This window comes from Saccostrea cucullata, unplaced genomic scaffold (genome assembly GCF_032062105.1).
Source record: "Saccostrea cucullata isolate Sc308-1 unplaced genomic scaffold, CSIRO_AGI_Scuc_v1 ctg3507, whole genome shotgun sequence".
In the NCBI taxonomy this organism is placed as follows: Eukaryota; Metazoa; Mollusca; class Bivalvia; order Ostreida; family Ostreidae; genus Saccostrea; species Saccostrea cuccullata.
This window is the reverse complement of record NW_026920170.1, coordinates 128,950-147,813: the sequence shown is the minus strand read 5'-3', so window position 1 is coordinate 147,813 and position 18,864 is coordinate 128,950.

Genomic DNA, 18,864 nt, shown 5'->3' with positions numbered 1-18,864 from the left:
TGGTTCTTTTCAATAAAATTAATAAATTACCTTTTAATTTAAAAAAAAAAACAAACAATTTAAATGATTTAAAAATCCATTTAAACTATAGCCTATCTTCGATAATAATTAGAACTTTTGTTATAATGTGTCAGTAAAAAAATCATTTTTCTAAAAAGAATTAAAACGAAAAAAGAATAGACAAGTTCCGTTAGATTTTATATCAGTAACCCTTCAAACCAGAAAGAACTAATGTAAAAACGAAAACAGTAAATTTATCAAGTTCAAAAAGTATCCATGATACATGTATTTGGCTTTACTTCAAATAGTGTTATTCTAATACTTTCTTTTTTGCCATCTCTTTACAGAAAAAAAATTAACATGGTTTATATTTAGAACTTTCATTACCCTGCACACTAAAGAGTTACGATTCAATAGTTTTTTGTTTTTTTTGCAGTTTAGAGTGATATGCCCTTAGATCTAAATTGTAAAAAATAGACACCCTTATTCATATAATATTGCAGAATATGTAATCAATTCAAATATTCTTTATACTTGTATTTATACATGTATTGTAGCGGAATAATTTTTAAATAGCAAGTACTTGTAACAAGATACAATGTTTCTAATTCATGCAAAAAGCGTTAAAATAAGACTCCCAACAGTACTATCAGTTCTTTGATTTATGTTCCACAAAACGCCTACTATTATCCGCGCCTGGCACACTTAGCAAATAGGAGGTAACTCTGTTTTGTTTACAACTATTTTTAGAACGATAACGGGATATATATCACGAATCTCCTTCTTTGTGTTTTGTACATAAAATAAACTTTTTCAGTTGTTTGAAATAGATAAGTTGATTTCAATTGTTGTTGTCAATACATGTACGAAAAAGGGCATTCTTTTTTTTTATAATAATAATCGATATTAAGATAAATTTATATTTTTCGTAGTTTAGGAAAAACAAACACATACTTTTTTTTTTACATAGATTTTAGAAAAAAGAAAGTGTTTGTAATACATGTAAAAAAAACTTAAATAAGTTCTAGTTTTTATATATGATGTCTAAGAATTAAATCAATTTTTCAATTAATAATATGCTTGTACTGAAACAATGTACGTACTAATGATAAAAAGGCCTTTTGCGAGAAATTCGTCTAATGAAATTCAATTTAATTAAGATCAACTTTAGAATTGATGAAATGATATGCCTAAATTTTAAAAATTTTACATTTTTTTACAGTCATTAGAGTATTTTTTTTTTTCGAATTTGTTTGTTTATATACATAGTAAATATTCATCTGGGGCGTTTCAGAAAATGTTGCATAAATAATAATTCCATGATACTGCTTTCGAATACAAGGTGATAATAATCGTAAATCTTCCAATTTTAAACCAATAAAGTACAAAAATAATTTGATTTGAGAAATAGGTCATAACGGCCAATAATTTCATTTCAAAAACAAAATAGGCTCAGAGAAGTTTTGTCCCTTTTTTGCCTCTATTGGTCCATGGCCTTTAGAGGCAAATCCAAAATACTCTTTTAGTACCACTAGAGGCAAACGGAAAATATATATGCCTCATATATTTTAATCATCTGGTTACTTTTCAGTGATAGTCAGTATATCTATTTATAATTGCTTATTGTAACATATAAAAGATGAAAGAAGCATTAAAACATATCATTCTTGTAGAAAATACCATTTTGCCGCTATTGGCACACACAGACACTCTTGCCGCTATTGTCACCGATTCGGTAATATATATATATATATATATATATATATATATATATATATATATATATATATACATATATATATGATTGCGCCCATGTGAAAAGGGTCCTTATGGCAATGTTTATGCATTTTGAGTTTTTCACGGATTCTGATAGAGTAAGGTTAGAAGTTGTCAAATATGAGTTTTTATGGTCCTACGTCTATTCTAAGTAGGTTTTTCGTTCATTTTTATCAAATATACTTTAACAGGTTAATAATGACGTCATGTTTTTCAACAACGTCAAACGATTCCAGAGTGAACGTTTAATGAGTTTCTTCTGTAATTTTACATCCATTCATTTTTTTTGAAACAATTATTTTCTCAAACAAAATATATGCTGGTAATCCATGCAAGAGTCATTTGATAAGCCTGTAGAATTCATTTGAAAATTATTTTAATTTAAACATTGCTCTCGATAGGTCAAGATTTCAGCAAAACTATATATCTTTAGTTACCAAATATGTGAAAATTAATTTCTTTTTAAATTATATCTGGAACAACATTACGCTACCTAAATGCTACTGCGAAGTGAAAATTTATTTGATTGTTCTTTCTTTCTAAACTATATATAAAGACAGAAAAATTGTGAAGTGTGGTACATGTAACATGTAATTACGATACACAATAGACAGTAAATAAAAAGGAAATTTGGTTGATTCACTGCATCTATAAGGTTGTCTGTCTGCATTGAGTCAATATTTAATGACACTGACTGCTTTTTTGAAAATATAAAGGATACAGGAAATATTTTTCAGTCTAGCAGTAAAAATATTTTAATATTAACCAATCAAGAGGTGGAAATTTTACAAACAAATGAATGAGTTAAAATACGCAATCATTTACACAATAGATAAACCCAGGATTAACATTTGTAGGATTACGTGTATGTTGGTGAGGGGTGGGGATTAAAAATCTAAATGGCAGAAACTTACAATTCTTGTGAACACGAGTTGAAATAAATAAAAAATATTTTTTTTTATTTCAAAAGTTTTAGGTGCACCCTGTAACATTAACCCTATACAACTTGCAGATTCACTGTTTTAATTAGGTTTGAAATAATGCTGCCTATTATTCTTCATTTTATATTTGTACCTTAATTCTGAGCATTGCCATTTTCAAAATCGCACAGCGATCATAAACACTATGAGCCTGGAACTGAATTGCTATGAATTCAGTATTGTTAATCATGTATATAATGATACCCTAGAATTAAAAAATCTGGTTTTATATTATGAAATGGATGTTTTTAGAAGCACGCCCATAGAATTAAGTTAAAGATTGCATTTATGTTTTATATGTAAAGCTTTTGTTGGGTTAGGGGTGGGTTAAAGATTAATAACATGTAATTGTTTATGCCTAAATATACAGTCAGTTGAATATGACTGTTTTGTATAATATATTTCCTGACAATTGTCTGTGAACTGGCTGAGCTTTGAAATGTCAGATTTTTGTAGGGATGTAAACATCTAAGAAAATCTTCATATTATTTATGACTTGATTAAATAAAAAATCCCCTACATTCTAATGTTGTTTTATTCTATAAAGTGAGTTTAAAAGAGTATGAATTCCATTCTGGTCCCGTGCCTAGGGACGTAGCAACAGGGGGGGGGGGGGGGGGCAGGGGGCCTGCAGCTGGCCCTTCACTTTTTTCCACAACCTTATAAATACTTATACTATGGGAATTGATAATTGAAAGTCTGGTTGCCCCCCCCCCTCACTATAAGTGATGTTCGGAAAACGTAGTATAAAAATTGGTACTGAAAGTAGTTGACATTAAAAAAAGTTGGCCTCTAACCCCCCACCCTCACCATGAAATAGGATTTTCGACTTCGTGCCACATTAACCTTTTTTTTTTCTTGTCAACTTTTCAGGGAAGTAAAAAAATTTCTCTGGCTGCCCTCCCCCCATCCCACTTTAAAAAACGATGCTACGTGCCTGGTGCCAGAAGCTTGGATATGCTTAGCCTTGTAAAGCCTACATGTTACGGAAATATATAAGGACACCCCCACCCCCATCCCCTGCATTGCAGTCAAAATAAAACAAAATGCAAGCATATTGTTGCGGTTTTATGTCATGTATTTTCAGCATTGAATTTCATTTTCTGTTAGCATTAATATGTAGAAATAAAACCCGACCCTGAACTTATAAGGATTTTTTATCAACCAAAACAAATAAAATCATATTTGAGCATATTTAATAATATTTATCTATAATTTGATGGCAGGTTAAACAATATATTATTCCACACTGATAACTGCAATGAGATTATAAGTTAAGTGATGATTGAGTTTTTAGCATGATAATTGATCTGTTAAGAGATATTCAATACTGATCGAGCTTTTATAAAGACAAAGTTCGTCATGGCTTAAGGAATTAATTTGCAGATAATGCTTCAAACATTTGAATTCCGTATGAAATAAAGTGCCGCGCCACAGCATGATACGCCCGTCAAAAAATTACACAATTTTCTTGAACAGTCTAGGTGCAAGAAAATCACATCAACCTTGATTCTAAGATTTTGATGATTTTTCCATTCCTTAAAATATTTATCCATCCCCTGTGATGTAGGCATCAATTATAATAAATATTACATCACCGATAGATTTCTGTGCTGGTTGTGTTAGACCTTGTCAAATGCCCATCATCAAATTAGTCTTAACAACTTAATCTATACCAAATTAATTTTGAAAAGAAAAGGCTGGCCATCAAATGACCAACAGTTCCTCTGTCTAATCCCCAAAGGGTACAGCTTAATCAGAGCGACTGAGACAGCTAGCCTTCCAACATTGAACTCATTAATTAATCTTTAACTGAATGCTTGTCTACTCTTTACTACCAAGAGATGAATGGGTCTGCACTATCTACTATAATTTTTTTTTTTGAACATATAAAATACTCAAAGATTTTTTTTTTTTGGTTGAGATTTAATGTCCGACAGGTTTTAATATGTAATTCATATGGACATGCTGATTCCATCCCACCCAATAAAATTAGTTTTTAAATTAATAACATTACATAATATCAGATTAGTCTATTATGCAAATCAAATTAGTTTTAATTACTTTTCATCAAATTCATTTTAAAACTTAAGCTAGTCTACAAAAGCTATTTTTAATCAAACAGGCTTACCCATTTGCCCAATACTCAAGGGATATAGATAACAGCAATGCTCTGTCAGTTGGCTCCTCGCACTCAAAACCCATTAATTTCTCTTTAATTTGACATGCAATTTTCTGTTATCAAAATTCTTCTTGACCAGTGCTTGATAATTACACTCATGGGAGAGGCAGGATTTCTCTGACATACATTATATTTGTTATAGATTGCTGTCAAGTATATGCTTAGAAAAAATAAGTATTTTCTTGATTTAACACTTTTTTAATAAGAACAGTGCAAGACTCTTACATTATTTGGGATGTGTAAATGAATAGTAAAAAGACACACTTTTTTTAAAAAAAAATCGCTTAAATTAAAGGTCACAGTGACCTTGAAATAGGTCGCGACACACCTTCTACCTAAGATGCATAAACTGGCCAAGTTTGAGGATTGTAGGTCTTATGGTTTTCTAGTTATGGGCCGGAAAGGATTTTTCCATATTTGGCTATAACTTCTTAAATAAAGGTCCGAGCGACCTACTTTTTTTGCGCGACACACCTTCAACCCAAGATGCATCAGATGACAAAGTTTGATAATCCTAGGCCTAGTAGTATTAAAGTTATGAGCCGGAAACGAAAAAGCTAACAGACAGACGGACAGACGGACGGACACGAAGCCTATAACATAATACGTCCCGTCTTAAGACGGGCGTATAAAAAAAAACAACACCTAAGTACCAAAGAGTTACATGTATATTAAATTTGGAGATCTTGAAAATTAATAGCTATACATGTATATATAGTTTAGAGAACAAAAATGATATTTTCTTTTATTTATTATTTCATTTGTTTTGAAAACTCATCTTTTTCAATAGAGTTTCACATTTCTCAATATTAGATAAATAGATTCAATATCAATATTTTTATCTACCCTCCATCCTCTCTCTCTCTCTCTCTCTCTCTCTCTCTCTCTCTCTCTCTATTTAAGTTAGAACATTAAAGGCATTTTTTTTCATTCGGATGTTTTTGCTTGTTTTAATTTCTCTAAATTGAAGTGTCTTTGTGCAACAAGAATATAAGACAAAACAACAACTTTAAAGTTTAATTTATTTAATCATGATTATCAGATAGACCTTTACATGTTTATTTTTTTTTTTTAATGAAATTCGTCATGAAATTATTTCATGCAAAAAAAAAGCTATAGATAAGAGATTTGAAAAAAAATTAAAGTCTGTTCAATTTTGCAGTTTTCCTTTTTTTTTTCTTTGTTTATCCTTTTTTCTACATTAACCTTATTCCCAGAGTACAACAATATTTTTTTATTTAAAAATTCTTAATTATGGTGACGATTAAAAGTGTTTTTATTTGGTCATAAAATATCTCTTTTATAATCCGGGAGCAAATTCATGCGAACATGCAGCTGAAATGTGAAAAAGTACGCATTTAAAATGAATGTCCCTCTCTGGTACCCCTGTTACATCGATTGTTGACATCAGAGTTATCTCTCCTATTTTTATTTATAGAAAATACAAATAATCTTGACTATCGGTTCTTACACATTCTTGCTAAATTTGTAAAAAGCGTGGAAGATGTATGTTTAGTTTCCACATTTGTATTAACAATTTAACAACAGTTTAAGCAGTATGCACCGATGAATCAATGTTTACATGTGATTGACGCGATGTATATTGAGAGTGGTGGAGCGGATCTCATAGAAGTATAGGAAGACAATTTTCCTTTGCAATAATTTTTTACGATATACCCTGTCTAAGATGTATTTTAAAAATGGTAGGCCTATAAATATGTAAATAAAATTTATCTAAGAGTATAAAGGTTCATTATCCTATCAGAAAACACCTTGTCTACCATGTCTACAGCTTCTATACATTTACGCATGTGATGTAGGGAATTAAAGTATTGGTATTATAGAGACATATTTAATAATGTTTGTTAAGAAACCAGTTCTAAATGTTTATTTTTTAATTATATCTATTAAAATCAGTGGATTAGGAGTTTCAGATATTGATTTAATTAATTTATAAATGAAAATAAATTCCACATGTTAGAAACAGCGATAAAAACTCTGGATGCGTCAAACGTCAAAACACGTGGTTAAAAAAATCTGCGTCGAAGTTCACCGTCAGTCTGCAACGTCACATCTTTATGACGTTATTTCTCTGTTTTAGCAAAAATGCCATAAGGACCCTTTTGTCATGGGCACAATCATATATATTTAAAGATTCACTCCATGGACGTTAAAATATTAAGTATCGTATAATTTATGAAATTTATAAATGGAAAGAACATGCTAATGTATAATATTTTCAATGTTTAAATAACATTTCATTTAGAATAACTTCCCCCACCTCAATCCCATACACCAGATTTTAAACGTACAGCTGTATATGTATAGAGAAGCCGCCTGGTCCTCCGGTAATAAACCCTGTTATTCGAATAAACAAATCTAATGTTTTTCAATCCTTAATATCACGTAGACCCGCCCATGGATCGATTTATGAAATCTCGGTATATTTATAGAATCGGATATTGATTAATTAAGAATTCGGTTTGAAAAAAGTTAATTCATTTATATTTAAGCTTGAAATGACAGATATTTTCCATGAAGACTTCGGAAACATCAATAGCTATGATGAACAAGTTATTCTTTGGGGCTTTATTTGTTGCTTTCTTCAGACTTTCCACTTCTGTATCAAGGCGCTACAATGCTAAAATAGACATAGATGGTAATATACTCCAGGAAAACCTGTTGATTGAATATGACGTTCATTCACTGATTATGTGCTCTGCAATGTGTGGTCCTGGGTGTACTTTCTTTGGTGTTAATTTACAAAGAAAGAAATGTCGACTTTACACCGGATGTCATTCAACTAATTCAGCAGGACCGGAAGTAGGATGGGGATACTATTTACCGGACTCGGAAGGTAATACAATAGATACTCGCCTATAAATTGTTTCGCTAATAAGTCGTTTTTATTTTTCAGATTACTTCACAGTTGTTTACAGATAACCCGCTTCTACGCTGGTATACAACTCCTCTAACTTTTTTAAGCTCACATGCTTTTTCCCACAAATTAACATTCTTCTTGCAATAAAACTCTGATTTAAGTACGATACATTTCCCTAGTTTGTATGACATAACTTTCGACAAAGGAACATGTTCACATGTTCCTCAAAATCATCAGTATAACAAGATTTCTTCGTAAAGATTTTGAAGAGGGCTTTATTAAAAAATCGTATGATGTTACGTCTGTATGATTTTACCATACGTAGTCACAAATTAAATTGATCGACCTGTCTTTGATATTATTTAGCTGTAATTTCCAAACAGCCTTCTTAAAGATGAACATTTTCTAAGTACTTTGCACATTTGCCATACTTGTCTTGGCTTTATCGAAACGTGGCCCCTATAAATGATACCATAATGATACCTTGAAAAATAATGCAAAAAGGTTCGATAGTAAAGGATTGTATATCCCTTAAAATATGTAATTGTTACTATTGAATACAAAATTATTTTACTGTAGGGGTCTACAACATTCAAATTTTGCAATGGGGCGAATCTTCTATAATGTTCAATCTCAGGAAGTAACTCTTAAAAAAACCCCAGCTTTTTATCAAGGAGAGCAGTTTAACAGATGAAAATTATTGTTATCATCTTGCATGTTAGAGTCATGTTAATGTATAGAGAATACAGAATGTACATGAGCTTCAGTTTTTTGTGTCTAGACAAAGCAAAGAACTTTTTGCATAAAAATGGGGGAAAAAAAGACAGCTGCAATTAACAAGAAACCATGAAAAACTAATTGAGAACTATCACAATCCATCAACCAAAAATATATCAAAATCCTAACAATTAATTCGTGAAAATTACATCTTAAGTAAGATAGAATTAAAATTAAGTCATGATCACTTTAAAGATACTTTTTTTATGATTTTAAGATACATTTTGTTGTCTTGTTTCACAAAATTGCATTGTAACAATGTGATGTTAATATGTGCGAAAACTCGTGTGATCTTAAAAAGTGCGCGGAGCTGTACTATTTTATTCGACTCTATTGTCAATGCTAAATAAGTATATTTCATTGTCTCAAAGTATATATTTCTCAGTTTTAAAGCGTATACTGGCAAAACTGTTTGAAAAGTTGAAATAAGCTTCATTCCTTAATATTTGGAAACATGACCTAGTGTTCCAATGATAACTATTTCAATGTATATCTTTACACTAGTATCAAACATTGTCTCAAAGTATATATTTCACAGTTTTAAAGCGTAAACTGGCAAAACTGTTTGATACACCATAAGTTGAAATAAGCTTTATTCCTTAATACATGTATTTGGAAACATGACCTAGTGTTCCAATGATAACATTTCAATGTTTATCATTATACTAGTAATGAAGCATTAAAGATTTGAACAGTTAGGAAACATAAATGTTACTTAGCTAAAACCTCGCTTGGTGTTTTTTAAGGTACGGTATTTTGAGAAGGCTATGGTGAGACGACACGATGAACGTAATGCCAATACCTGCATGGTGGAATATGACAGGTTCGGTGGTGGAAGCGTTATGGTGTGGGGCGGGATCTGTTGTGGTCGGAAAACACGCTTAGTTTCTATTTAAGGCAGATTGACAGCTCAGCGGTACATTGACACTGCTCTGCAACCTGTCATCAAAGTGTTCATTAAAAACCATAAAAGGTTCATTTTAGCATTGAACCTGAGGCCCTTGCCACATTGGTCACCTGAGCACTGTGACTATGAAAAAGCAAAAGTCAGTCTAGCATTGAAAAGCTTTAATAAATACGGACCCATTAATTTTACACTTTAATGCATACATGTAAGTAGTCACAACCTAATTCTAAACGGAGGGGGGGTATAATCTGGATTACCTTGAATCTAAACTAAGAATATTTACATATCCCTTGACTTACTGCGGCTTTTCCCCCTTCGAGTTTGAACTTTCATTTTGCCCCTATCCTTTCCTTATGGGGGTCACCACCTGAGGATGTTTCCATATCAATGTGAACAATATTGGCTTTGTTGTTCTTCTGAATATAGTATTTAGGATTTTTTTTTATACTCCCAGTATTCCTAGGTTAACATTAATTTTGATTTTCCATTGTGGCACAACCCAACACCCAGAAGTCAACATGTGGCAGTGGCGTAGCATCGTTTTTGAAGGAGGGGGGCACTCAGAGAAAATTTTTTTTTTACTTACCTGAAAAAGTTGACAAGCAAAAAAAAAAAAAAAAAAGGGAAAAGGTAAACTTTTTCTCATTGTCAACTACATGTACTAAACTTTTTCTCAGTGTCAAGTACTTTTAGTAACAATTCTAAAACTACATTTTCGGTACATCACTAAATATGGGGGGCCAACCAGGCTTTCAATTAACATTTCCTATAGTACAAGTAAGGTTGTGTAAAAAAGTGGGGGGGGGGGGGCAGGCCCCCCTGCCCCCCCCCCCCCCCCCTCCGGTTGCTACACCCCTGTGTGAACAAACTTGAACTTACACTTCCTGAGTATGCTTCTACGTTAGTTTCAACTTTCCCGACCCGGATTTTGAGAAGTTTTTTAAAACATGTCACTAAATGTTTAATTCTTAAATTATTATATTTTTGTGCTTTTTAATCATCTCATTTGAAAGAGGGTATGGTCATTCATTTCACCAATTTAAACCCCCTTTACTCAACAATACTTTCTGGTAAGTTTGACTCAATTTTTCTCAGTGTTTTCAGGGAAAAATTAGATATCATGATTTTAAGAATCCTTAACACGAAAGCACATATAAAGATAATATAACTAGGGATGTCAAATCGGTCAATTTTTAATATTCGGTTACTCGGACGTTTTTAAGATCGAGTACCCGGGTAATCGGTAAAAGTCTAGATAAATATGAACAAGTTTTCAGCTGATAACTGTAAAACATTGTAAACTCTTGTAGTAATAAAACCACATTGTCTGATGGGAGGTTTACCTGTAAATGTGTTAAAGCAATTATGACCACTTTGTGCCTGATCTAATCTAATCTATCATTTGTTTTAAAGTTCAATTTATTCATCAGATAAATACAAGAAATGGTTCACAGTGGTTTTGTTTAAAAATAATATATTCCCTATTTGTAATGTAACTCTTTATTGATGCGTTTGACGTCCAATTGATAAGTCCCCTAGCTGGTATCAACTTGTCAAGTTCTCCTATAACAGAGCGGACTTACGATCTTCGTACACTTTTCGATCCAAGATTTCAAACAATTACGATCGAGACAGTATGTCGTAGTTTGGTGCAACGATGGACATACGATTTTTAAATCCTTTGCATTCAACCATTTGTATTAATTGGCACTTATTCAAACTAATCCATTTCAACAATCGCACGTGCAATATATCGTCTCTTTCCCCAAGAATTTACGGCTTCTGGAGAATTGACAAAGTTATCTAATTTATTTAAACATAATAGACCTTAAACAAAGTTCAATGAAAACAAATAATTACAGCCAACTAAACATACATGTAATGGTAGATGACAGCCAAAGGTGAAAAAAAAACCAGGTAGGTAGCAGGTGCTTGGTCATGGTAATTACTGTATAAACACTGTCACAGGTGATAACGGTCATTTAGGGGCACAGGAAACCCTAATTACTGTGTGTACAAGTGCAATGAACATTTTACGTTTTAAAACCAAACTTTAATGCATAAATAAATAAGCTTAGAAATATTCAAAAATATACATCAAATATACATTATGTATTTCATTTAGAAAAAAAAACAAACATTATTTGATTTGATGGTATATTGTTTAACGTCCCTCTCTAGACATTTTCATTCATATGGAGACGTGAGACCACAAATAAACCTCCTAAAACTAGATCTATTTCAAGAAAGAACATCAAGCGATGTTATTAACTATTTTATTTTAGGAAATGACGTTATCCATCATTTGACCAAAAACAGATCGTCTCTGTACGTGTCCATTACTTTGACCAATGGAACCACGCTATATCAACAGTACAATGAATTCTCTGTTAACAGCGAGGAAGACAACTACAGACTTTTCCTGGCTGGACCGACCGAAGGTACCTTAGGTGGGTCGTCTGCTTAATTAGTTGGATGGATATAGAATCTTTTGGACTTTAAAAACTTTGTAAATAATGGACAAATTATCAGTAACTTTAGCAGTAGATAAGTTTGTAGGTGATAGAAAAGCCGAATTAGGTCACAGATTCCATATTTGGAAAATATATTAGATCACAATGTCTAAGTTGTTTATCGGTAGTTTCTTTTCCTCCCTTAATTTTATACAAAATATATTTCATATGTAAATAGTAATTATAAAAAGAAATATGGTGAGAATTCATCTTAATTATCGATAACTTTAAAAAAAAATGCATGTCATTTTATCTAAATTTAAACATCACGAACGCATTTCGTGGGATAGTATATCATCCAATACTAGTATCTGAGTTTTGGTAACACTCAGTTGGTAGTCATGTAGTGTATTTGTATAAACTTAAATTAAATTTTTGATTGGATAAACCGCCAATTTAATCACAAGTCGATTAACTTAACTGTAAAATACACAATAATATTGTGTTACAAATCACTTCTACCTGGAATGAAATCACATTGACTACATGTATGGGGTCATATTCCTGGTTTTCTTAATTTTCATTTTCTTTGCTTCTAAAGGTGACAGTATGTTGAACAAAGGATACCTTAATGACCCTAATTACCCTTATGACCTCGATCTGTCCGGGATGAACTTCTCCACCCCAGACAGAGATTTTATAACGACAGGTGGAGTGATGGTAACTGTGCTGCTGTCAGTCACACTAGAGGTGGCTGGTGGTTTAATTGGTGTGGTTTTGTCCCTGATCCCCATCATACTGGTACAAACCATGGTGGCCTACACTTACTGATGGAAGAGAGATAAAAGAGACTGTGATGATGATAAAATCACACTAAAATGTTCAATGTTGTTCTAATAAATTTTCGGATTGTTTTTTTTTTTCACAATAAACACATGCACTAGAAAGTTTTCTGCAGACGATTGGTTTGGTAAAATATTGGCTCAAATTGTCTTATTCGGACCCCTGTGGTTCAAAATTGGCCGAACAAGATGTTATTCAGATTTAAAAAAAAACATTTTAAGAATCATATTTAGCGAAATGAATGTAAATATCGCCTCGTATTAAACATGATTTTGAATGTACATCATGAAGATAAGAAATTATTTTTTACAGTAAGTTTTGTAAGCCCGTTATGCAAATTATCCCATGTTTCACACTATCATACATGGTTTTCCGGATTCTTTTTTCTGAAGAAACTTGCAAATTGATTCTAACATACTATTCATGTATGAAAACGAACAGAGAAATATCAAGCTAAACGACGACAGAGTGAGGCTACAAAACGTTGAGGACAAAATTGATAATATAAAGAGTTTTATTCTTGATGGTTATATACTAATGTGTTATAAGTGGTGATTATAAATATATGTCTTGATTTATTTGACTTAAATTTGTGGACAAAAAGAGAGAAAATCAGTTTTTTAGATAAAGATACTTAAGGCTTAATCAACATGTTGCTATACAGATCTGTGCAAAAAGTGAAGATAATTATATTTTTCCCTATATATTTCATTGACAACAATGTTTTTTTCTTTTTAAATCGCTGGTTACCTTTGTCTAATTTTATCTATTACTGTAAACCAAGTATTATACGCGTGCGATAAATATCCGCGAGTTCCGCGAGCAACCTCTGCTCGAGGATATTTATCGTCGCGAACCAGTTGTTCAATAATTATATTCCCATGTGGTATGATTAGAGTTTTTTGCCCTTTTTTGAAGACCGATCCCGATGGTTCATTAAGTAATCACGGAAGAACTTTAGTTTACTAGACACAGTTGAAAGTTAATTACAAACATTTAGAAAAAAATATAAGAACGAATGGCAAATCTAAAACTATTTGTCTAAAAATTATTTAAATGCCATTAATTATTTCAGCTTGTGTTATTATCGTTCATTTATTGTCACGATCGAGTTAGAGATAGCCTGGTTAATTACGTCTAATTATGACCAAGTCCTGCTCTGTCCAAATCATTTACAATAATTGTAAGCGTACTGGACTTTAAGTTTTCATGTTGGACTTAAATACAATATTTTCAAAATATCAACACTGATCAGAAAAAAAAATCAATAAACGATTTCCTGGATTATCAATTAATTTTTCGTAAAATTTGTGTTCAAGAAATGTTGTCATGACGGTTATTTAAAAAAAAACATTATTTTCAATGAAATATGTCGAAATACATGTATATATATATAAAACATAACGTTTCATCACTTCTAGCACAAATCTATACCTTATATTGAAGCATTGAATTCTTACTTCTAAGGGGGCTCTCTTCAACGTCACAACATGGCATACTTTCGTAAAAACGCCATTTTGATCCCAAATGATCAGATTCAAATTCACTTAACACCGATAAATCACTGAGTATAACACAACATGCGATATTGTGGATGGAATGTACATTATATCACATCAATTAATACAGTGTATTGCCCAATACGTATCCTTTCTTTAAAAAATAATTTGTTTAACAATTTTTTCAATTTCTACTGATTTATTTATTAAATAACTAATTTAAAAACTTATTAGAATAAGATTTTTAGAGGTAAAAAAAAATGATATAAAACATGGCTTGTCCATATGCTAATTCATCATTATGTGTCAAAACGCCATACACTCAGAAATTTATTTCTCCAAAAAGCATAAAACTTTTCAGCAAAATATATCTCCCCAAAAATGCAAATGTGATCAGATAAGACATGTGTTTTATCTTCCCATCGACTAGAGGATACTCTGTTCTCGATTTTTATACACCCGAATGAATGGTTATACCCGGTGATGAAATTTCGCATGACCCAAACGTTTAATCACCATTGATTGTCAGCTGTTTCTAAGTATGGGAAACGTGCAGGTTTAAGACGAAGTGTGTATTTGGTTATAGGGATTTATTTTACCGCTTTTCGCCATTTACCATCTTAACTTGTTTTGTTATATATAACACTGGATAACACATGCAAGTTGGATAAAAACGATAAGTAAATCTACCTTTCACAATACCATGAATTCACTAAATACATGTCTTTCATTGACTGGAAACGCGATGATTTTCGCTTAAACTCATTGAAAAACAATACATGTACAATACGAACTTCTTTCAATGTCCTTGCGTGACATTTGTTTAATACTTGTGCAAGTAGAGTTTATTTAAAGTTCATATGAAAAAAAAACAGTATTTGAGTCCACTCTTAAAGCGGGTCTCTCAGATCTGAATTTTTGTGATGTTTATAAATTTTGGACAGTTTTTTTTTCTATTTTTTTTTTCATTGTTTCTACCCTTTCATATTATATATCTTTTCAGATATTGAAGAGGATCCAACCAGCTATTCTCAAAAAAATGCTATTTTAGCTTTTTGTTGTCTATTTTTGCAGATTTAAAAAAAAATGATGTTGATTTTTTTTTTATCTTTTTGGTTATTATTTCAATATTTTATAACATATTTCGAGAAATTTTAGGCACTTGGCTTTCAAAAATATAGATAGGAGGGATTTTAACAAAATAAATAAAATATTTCAAATATTTCTTAAAATAAATTGAAGTACTTTGGAACCTTATTTTATCGGATATGGGGCCTATTTTTAGAAACAAGCGCATGCAACAAAAATCAGTTATACTTTACAGGTGTGGAAATCCTCCTTAAACGGCGGTTGTATAACAACACCTAACACACAGTTTAAATACCGGGTGTTAGCAGTGTTCTTGTATAATTTGTAGGAAATTTGATACGCTGTTATTCGACTGACAATATCCACAAATAAGAATTTATAGGCGGATCAAAGAATTTGTGAAGGAAAAAGGAGTCAAGGAGTCCACTATGAAGCCTTGTTGTAAATCGTTAAGATAAATATATTTGCTTCTGTAATGCATCACAAAATGTTGATCATTAGAGAGTTAAAGATGACAGACGTTTGGCCCCTCTGAGCCCTAATTTGAGGGTCAGTCACTTTTTTCTTGATATCAAGTGATAGATCTTGTGATTTTAAAGACTTTTTATTCTACACCTATTCAGAGATTTCTTTTCGTTGTGGAGATATGCTGAATGGAAATATTTAAGGGCCAACCTACAAGTGATATTTAATACTGTTTGTTATCTCCATATCCTTCAAAACCTAGAAAGAGTATTTAGAAAACAGAATATACATTAAATGAAAAAGTGGAAAGCAAAAATTTTAAGCAGCACAAAATATCTTTGGCAGATATTTTCCTTATTCTGCAGTTTGATCCTATGATTGAAGCCTATACTTGTGTTTTCTCAAACCTAGATACTAGTATCTCTTAAATTCAGGTAATACCATACTTTTTATGTCAGCAAATTCAACAATGTGTATTCTCTTATTGAAATATAACAAAAAGCTTAAGGAGAAGTAACCTTTTGAATTTCAATTAATTTCTACTTTTAGTAATTTTAGTAATACTTCGTCGAAATCAAAAACTATATCGGTTGTTGTTTATCACCAAGAGGCCATTGATGCACATCGCTCACCTGAGCACTTTGACTTAAAAAAATGCAGTTCATTTTAATTCATTCAATTTTGAAAAAAATTAAATATATAAGTGGATCAAGCATATTAAAGAAGTTGCATGACTTTAACACACTGTTCACACTACCTGAGGATGCTGCAGTAATTCTTTGACCAATAATGACCTTAAAAGTGTTGTGTAAATTCATTCTTTTAGAAAAAAAATGTGAGTTTTTTTATTTCCAGTCGATATTATCTCTTTTTAAAATGGTACGACTACTACGACCTATATTAACATAATATAAAAAGAAGGAAAACATTATGTAAGATAGTATTTTATCTAGTGATTTGGGCTCTGGTTCACATTTAAAAAGCATTCAGTGTATAATATAAAAATAAATTAATAAGCAGTCATTTTATCCATATGTCTAGATGACAAAAATCAAATCCACACTTTCCAATATTGTTATTCTCCTGTGCGGGTTCAACCAAAAGATAAAAAAAGTTTTGAAATATTATTTAATTTACTTTGATTTTTTTTATGTTCATCAGTCTTTAAGCTTTTGTAGACTCACCCATAGGTCGATTTATCCATCCAATCAGAAACTGGTTAATCACGAATTCAGTTTGAAAAAAAAGATAATACATTTATTTTACTGTATAGATGCTTGCAATATCAGATATTATTCATAAGACTTCAGAAACAACTATGATGAACAAGGGATTTATGGGAATTATATTTCTTGTCCTTTTCAGGCTTTCCGCATCTATATCAATGTATGTCTCAAGGTACTACGCTGCTAAAATTGAATTAGATGATAATATACTCCAGAAAAATCTGTTTGCTAAATATGAAGCTTATTCACTGATTATGTGTTCAGCAATGTGTGCTCCAGGGTGTACCTACTTTGGTTTCAATTTTCAAAGAGAGAAATGCCGAATTCACACTGGATGTCATTCAACTAATTTAGCAGAACCGCAAGTAGGATGGAGGTACTATTTTTCGGACACTGCAGGTATTATTAGTACAATGTTCTTATTGTGAAATTCATGCATTTTACGAACGTATGAGTGAGGGTTTCTTTATTGGAGACGTTAAAATACTAAAAACAATTAATAAAACACAATTTGAAATATTCATTAGAAGTCAGAAAGTCTACATTTTTGTAGGAAGAGCATAATTTAACAAAATTCTTGTATTATCTAGACAATTGCGTTAAAAAATGGGGAAAAAAATTGATACGGCATGTAAAATTATTTTTACAGGTATAGTTATACATATTTGTTTAGTCAAGTATACAGATAGGGTTTAATCTAATAATAGATGAAAAAAAGAAATACTCAGTACTAAGATCATTTGAAAAAAAAAATAAGCACAATATAAAAATTGATGACAAAATGGATTTTGATGTCAGGGCGGCGCTGCATGGTCAAGAAATCTTAGTTTTAAGACTAAATGACCTGCTGAAGCAACAAGATTGAGAAAAATACATGCCTAAGGGCTGGTACGAGGGTTGATCCAAAAGAAATGTCACAGTGTCCATATCTTTTATATTTGGTGTCATATTATCAAATATTATATACCAAAATATGCACAAATATAAATCTAATTAAACTTTGATATTTCATTCAATAATGTTTAACTGAATTTATTTTATAGATGTTTAAAACAAATATGATAGGGGGTGTCGCCGCGTCAAAACCGAACGTCACAAATTAAAGTGTTCTTTTTTGGAATAAGAAAGACGAACACATTAAAAATCATCTTTTAAAAGCGCCTAAACGCAAAATACTTTGAAAGACAAAAATTTACATCATTTTCTAGTCTTAAGTTGAAAATTATATGACATCACTGCTATGTTTGATGAAAAACATCGTTGATTTTTCCCGGTGCATTGAAAAAAGGAAATGTCAAAATGGATAAGAAAGCCAAATCAAACTGTAACGCATTTCTGCTTCAAAATGGAGAAATCGCCAGTAGAGACAGTTACGTTGATTCACCAGACTTTCGGAGGAAAGAATGTAAATAAGAGACTTGTTTGGATAGTTTCAGCGATTTTGGGTGGATGATGGGTGATTGAATGCTCAGCAGGTGACAAGAAAACTAAAAGATGGGAGGGCGGACGGAAATGTTCAATGCTGTGTGACGTTGTCAAAAAGACAGACGGATAGAGCGATATGTGAAATTTTAAGTTGGTCTTTTACTACTGTTCAATGAATTTTGACAGAATTAATTATGAAAAGAGTGAGTGTACGATGGGTACTAAGGGTAAGAAAGTGAAATTTGTGAACGTGTTCGTGGATATCGAGTCTCAAATATTTTTTAATGAAACGAAGGGAAGCGTTGAAATGTATGACCGCGCGTATCCGTCATATGACGTTATTTAGCTGCGGCGACTACCA